This window comes from Eumetopias jubatus, unplaced genomic scaffold (genome assembly GCF_037043125.1).
Source record: "Eumetopias jubatus isolate StellerSeaLion01/CBP00866 unplaced genomic scaffold, mEumJub1_p1.0 scaffold_5, whole genome shotgun sequence".
Lineage (NCBI taxonomy): Eukaryota > Metazoa > Chordata > Mammalia > Carnivora > Otariidae > Eumetopias > Eumetopias jubatus.
Genome location: NW_028274811.1, coordinates 591,594 through 597,932, shown reverse-complemented (window position 1 = coordinate 597,932; position 6,339 = coordinate 591,594). Strand labels below are relative to the sequence as shown.

Sequence of the window (6,339 nt, the reverse complement as noted above, 5' to 3'; positions counted from 1 at the left end):
AGGTAATGCTGGCCTCATAAAATGAGTTTGGAAGTTTCCCTTCCATTTCTATTTTTTGGAACAGTTTCAGGAGAATAGGTATTAATTCTTCTTGAAATGTTTGGTAGAATTCCCCTGGGAAGCCATCTGGCCCTGGGGTTTTGTTTCTTGGGAGATTTTTGATGACTGCTTCAATTTCCTTAGTGGTTATAGGTCTGTTCTGGTTTTCTATTTCTTCCTGGTTTAGTTTTGGTAGTTGATCCATCTCTAGGAATGCATCCATTTCTTCCAGATTATCTAATTTGCTGGCATAGAGTTGCTCATAATATGTTCTTATAATTGTTTGTATTTCTTTGGTGTTGCTTGGGATCTCTCCTCTTTCATTCATGATTTTGTTGATTTGGGTGATTTCTCTTTTCTTTTTGATCAGTCTGGCCAGGGGTTTCTCAATCTTGTTAATTCTTTCAAAGAACCAGCTCCTAGTTTCGTTGATCTGTTCTACTGTTCTTTTGGTTTCTATTTCATTGATTTCTGCTCTGATCTTGATTATTTCTCTTCTCCTGCTGGGTGTAAGCTTTATTTGCTGTTTGTTCTCTAGCTCCTTTAGGTGTAGGGTTAGATTGTGTATTTGAGACCTTTCTTGTTTCTTGAGAAGGGCTTGTATTGTTATATACTTTCCTTTTAGGACTGCCTTTGCTGTATCTGAAAGATTTTGAACAGTTGTGTTTTCATTTTCATTGGTTTCCATGAATTTTTTTAATTCTTCTTTAATTTCCTGGTTGACCAACTCTTTCTTTAGTAGGTTGCTCTTTAGCCTCCATGTATTTGAGTTCTTTCTGACACTCCTCTTGTGATTGAGTTCAGTTTCAAAACATTGTGGTCTGAAAATATGCAGGGAATTATCCCAATCTTTTAGTACCGGTTGAGACCTGATTTGTGACCTAGGATCTATTCTGGAGAATGTTCCATGGGCACTAGAGAAGAATGTGTATTCTGTTGCTTTGGGATGGAATGTTCTGAATATGTCTGTGAAGTCCATTTGGTCCAGTGTGTCATTTAAAGTCTTTATTTCCTTGTTGATCTTTTGCTTAGATGATCTGTCCATTTCAGTCAGGGGGGGTGTTAAAGTCCCCCACTATTGTATTGTTGTCAATGTGTTTCTTTGCTTTTTTTATTAATTGCCTTATATAATTAGGTTTGCTGTTTTTAATCTATATACCTTTGCAGTGAGTTCGGAGTTGATCTGATACCCTCAGTTTGGTATAACAAATCTGATGATCCTCTGCTGCCCTGTGCACTTGACCCTCCTAACTCTCCTGCTCTTACTATTTCTGCAGGTCTCTCCACTGATCAGAGACATGACACAGCCCAACCAGTCCCTTCACACCCCATTGCCCACATTCTTCACCCCTACTGTGCAACACAATACAGGATGGACAGTCTTACCTAAGGCAACTGCCACAAGCATTGAAAAGGCACTGGGAGAAGGGAAGTTGCTGGGGGTAGTCTCTGTGGTCAGGGAGACCCTGGAGACCGCATCCAGTGCCCCAGTGAGAATTACTGTCACTGGGGACTCTGGCAATGGCATGTCTTCCTTCATCAATGCACTGAGAGGAATTGGACATGAAGAGGAGGACTTGGCTCCCACTGGGGTGGTAAGGACCACCCGGATTCCTTCTTGCTACTCATCCTCTCATTTTCCCAACATGGAGCTATGGGACCTACCCAGAACAGGGGCTGTCACTGAAAACCTAGAGAACTATCTGGAGAAGATACAGTTTATCCAGTATGACCTCTTCATCATCATTGCATCGGAACAGTTCAGCATGAATCTTGTGAAGCTTGCCAAAGCCATCCAGGGACAGCGAAAGAGGTTCTACATTGTCTGGACCAAGCTGGACAGAGACCTCAGTACACGTGTCCTCTCAGAGGAACGACTCCTGCAGACTATCTGGAAGAATATTTGGGAAACTCCAGAAGGAGGGAATGTGTGAACCCATTATATTCCTGGTCTCCAGCTTTGACCCCTTATTGCATGACTTCCCAGAGCTTAGGGACACCTTGCACAGGGATGTCTCTGATATCAGGTACCATCGTACCCTAAAGAACCTGTCTGACACCTGTGAGAAGGTCATTGATGACAAAGTGACTTCTTTGCAGGGGCAAATAGCTTCAAAGTCTTTCCAGGACATCCTTGGCATCCAGAATGCAGATGATCTGGGGGAGTGTCTGATTGCCTATCACTTGTTCTTTGGTGTGGATGATAAGTCTCTCCAGCAGGTGGCCCAGAGTATTGGGAAACCCATGGAGAAGTACAAGGCCATTATGAAGTCTCAAGATCTGCACACTGTCCTCATTGGGGACTGAGCATTATCTTGCATGAATTGTAATACAGCCTCTTACTTATATTCAATTCTGAGCTACATCCCACTCTTAGGTGATACTGTTATCAACTGCCTGAGAGTGTGGAAACAAACACACTTCCTTGAAATAGTTGCCAATGACACCAGGACCATTGTGAATAAAATCCTGACAGAGTCCATCATCTAAACAGTTGATGCCATCAGGCTTATTCTGGAGGGAAGTCAGGACATCTGGGGTCCTATCTTCACACTGTCCCCTTTCTGAATTTTCAGTGAAGCTTAATATTTCCACTTTCATCAGTTCTAAGTTCCTCAAGGCAAATGAGCTGATTTGCTCATTTTGAACCCATGTCAGGAAACTCTAAAATATGTTCTAATTCTTATAATTTACTAAATGAGCCTAGATCCAAATGTAGATGAAAAGATTTGCTCTGTGACATACAGTCTCATTCTGATGTCCCCTTATCACTTAACATTAACATCCTTTCTCCAAGCCCTCTTGGTTTCTTATGTTCCTTCACTTCTCACCTCTGGACTCATAGAGGCATGTCTGGATACAGAGGGGAGAACATCCTTTGGGATGTTCCCTTTGGGGAAATAAGATGGAGAATGTGTATTTAGCTATTATTTGAAAAGTATCCAAGGCCAGTATCCAAGATCCAAGATATGGTATCCTGCAAAGCTCTGCCCTTATACCTCCCCTCAGCAATTGCACAAAAACATTTATATAGAAAAAAGGATACAGGATATGGACACAAGTGCCATTGTTACTGGGAATAGAAAACTGTTGAATGTATAAGCAAATCTGACTATTGTAAGTAGTAAAACTGACCCTCTGCCCCCTCCAAGAGCTCATGCTCTTCACATGCACATGCTCGTGATGGGCTTCTCATAGGAAGTAGTACCTGTTAGATTATGTTTCCTATAAAGATATGTTTGTTCACTTAAAGTTACCTTCTATGTTGTGTTCTTTGCCAAAGTTATCTCCTGCGTTGGTTGAAGGAAACTTAATTTGATCATCAACATTGAGGAAACTAACCCACTGCCTATGACTTCACTGTTAACCCAACCTATATAGACTCCATGGAAATTCTCCTAATTGGAAACCATTTCAGACCCTAGTTCTAGATTTTTCCCCTTACTGGGTATATACATAATAAAAATTGTTTTTTATGACAGATTTTTTTCCAATGGTGTTTGAAAGCTCACTCTCCACACCAAGAGTAACATAACCTGGCTCTCACCACTGTGGGAGTCATTCATTCCTCACAAGAGCAACCATCCTTCCCTGCAACATTCTCCATCAATCACATGACCTTACTCTATTTACCAAGGAAGATCACACCCAGTTTGGAATCCAATCTGAATTTGTTGGACATATCTGAATGGGACCGATGTGTAAAATTTTGGCCACCAAATCTTTGTAACTGAAGGCATAAGATAATTAAACAAATCTGGGAGAAAAGTAAGAAGGGGATGAGGAAGTGGCACAGTGTGATTTTATCATAATAATATACTATGCTATTCCCTTATCCCTCAGATGACTCTGCTCAGTAACGGCGACAATACTCCAGAAAATCCTTTCTCCCTGAAGTGTCCTATGCAACTCCTCTAATTCCTATTCTCACTTGGACTAGTTGCTCTCCCAGCCTGGAGCACAGGCCTCACTCATATCCATCCATTACCTTGTGGTGCTGGTGTTTCTTGGATTCCCTGTTCACTTACATTAGGTCCATTATCAAAGTGAGGGGAAAAAAAGTTCCCTGGGAGGTAAACTTTCTGAGTCTTTGCATTTCCAATTAATGCCTTCATTTTGTGGTTTTTTTCACTTTTAATAAATAGAGTATAAGATTCTGGATACAACATCATTTTCTCTTAGAACTCTGAAGATCTATCTCCTCCTAGCATGCTATGTTGCCAGTAAAAAGCCCAGTGCCAATTCCATTCCATTCTTTGGATGGTCACCTGATTGTCTCCATGGAAAATTGTAGGAACTCTTCATCCCTGGGGTTCAGAAGTGTCACCAGGGACTAGTGACCTGGAGCACTTCCACTCACCACTCAGCATTCAGAAGAGTCCTTAAATGACAGCTGACATGAAAAGACATGGAGGAAACTGAAATGTATATTACCAAGTGAGAGAAACCAATTTGGAAAGGCTATATACTGCACGATTCCAACTGTGTAACATTCCAAAAAAGGCAAAACTGTAGAGATGGGAAAAAGATCAGTGGTTCCCAAGGGTTCAGGGAGGGAGGGATAAGTCAGTGGAGCATAGAGGTTGTTTAGAGCAGTCAAACCACTCTGTGTGATATGATAATGGTGGATCAGTGGTGGACAAATTATACTTTTGTCAAAACCCATATAATATACAACACCAAGAGGGAGCCCAATGTAAACTATGAACAAGGAGGGAGAAAGATCAGTTTGGGTTCATGAATTGCAGGATGGTGACTGTGGGGAGGCTGTACTTATGTGAGGGCAGGTGGTACATGGGAACCCTTTGTACCTTCTGCTCAATTTCCTGTAACACTGAAGCTGCTCTAAAATAGAGTCTATTGAAAAAGATAATGGCGGGCACCTGGGTGGCTCAGTTGGTTAAGCGACTGCCTTCGGCTCAGGTCATGATCCTGGAGTCCCGGGATCGAGTCCCACATCGGGCTCCCTGCTCAGCAGGGAGTCTGCTTCTCTCTCTGTGACCCTCTTCCCTCTTGTGCTCTCTATCTCTCATTCTCTCTCTCTCAAATAAATAAATAAAATCTTAAAAAAAAAGAAAAAGGAAAAGATAATGGCTGCTGACATCATTCTTCACCTTTGGCATTGTCCTTTGTTATGTGTTCTGAGTGTAATAATGTAGGATATATATATTATATATATGATATATATGATATAGCTACAGTAGGATATATATGATATTACACACATACATACAATGAATAAAGTAAGATATAAATGTAAATACCTGTGAACTCAACTCCCAAATTAGGAACTGGAATATTACTTAAATCATTGGCTATTCCCACAAGCTTCACCCCAAATCCTGCCTCTCTGCATCTGTGCAGATCTTTTGAATTTGGAGTTTAATGTTTTTTTCTTTTTAATTTCTTTAGTTATTGCCATAGATGTGTGTTTCCTTGGACATTATATCTTTTAGTTTTGCTTGTTTGGGTGCTTTAGAAAAATAAAATTATTTTGTGTACCATCCTCTGTAAGCTGCTTTTCATTTACATTGTTTCTCTTGCATGTGTTTTCCATTTTGCCAAGATACCACATATAATCTATTCCCTGTCAATGGAAAATTGAGTTTGGGGCTCTTTACAGTTGTTTCTTTCTCTTCAACACAGTTCTACTAAAAACTTAACACATGTCACTGGTATACCTGTGGCAAACTTTCTCTAGAACTAGGTGTGGAATTGCTGGGTCATAACATACAGATTCTTATACATTGCACAAAAGGAAGACAAATCATTGTCTCCTAAAAAAGCCTGAAATCTCCCATATCTCAGATATTTTCTGTATTTCTATCACTATTGGCCAGTTGAGAAGGACCTCATACCCTTCTATCTCAAATGTAGACCATTCTTGTAACTTGGTGCCTGTGACCACCCATTTCTCTCTTGAGAAGGTTAATGGTGTCAAACCACATCTGCATCTGAAGCAACTTCCTGAGCCATGTCCTTTAAGCTCCTCAGGATCTCCTGGCTCATCCTCCTGGTCTTCCTCTGATGGACTTCCCCAGGGGTACTGGGGTTCTCAGACATGCACACAACATTCTTTGGGCAACTCTAACACTACACAAAGACTACTGTTACTAAACATTTTTTTTAGACTTAGGGTTCATTCTGGACTGAAGTCTATACCCACAAGTTCCTGTGTTGAAGTTGTAAACCCCATTGTGACCGTATTGTAAGAGGTTCTTTAAGGAGGCATTGAAAGTTAACTGAGCTCAGATGGGTGGAGCCTAGACTCATGGAACTGATCTCCTTAGAAGAAACAGA

General features: G+C 40.9%; 1 pseudogene; it reads left to right on the top strand.

The window, feature by feature from the left end:
* Positions 1-1,337: 1,337 nt before the first annotated feature.
* LOC114201197 (immunity-related GTPase family M protein 1 pseudogene) lies at positions 1,338-2,529 on the top strand (annotated as a pseudogene).
* The last annotated feature ends 3,810 nt before the right edge of the window (positions 2,530-6,339 follow it).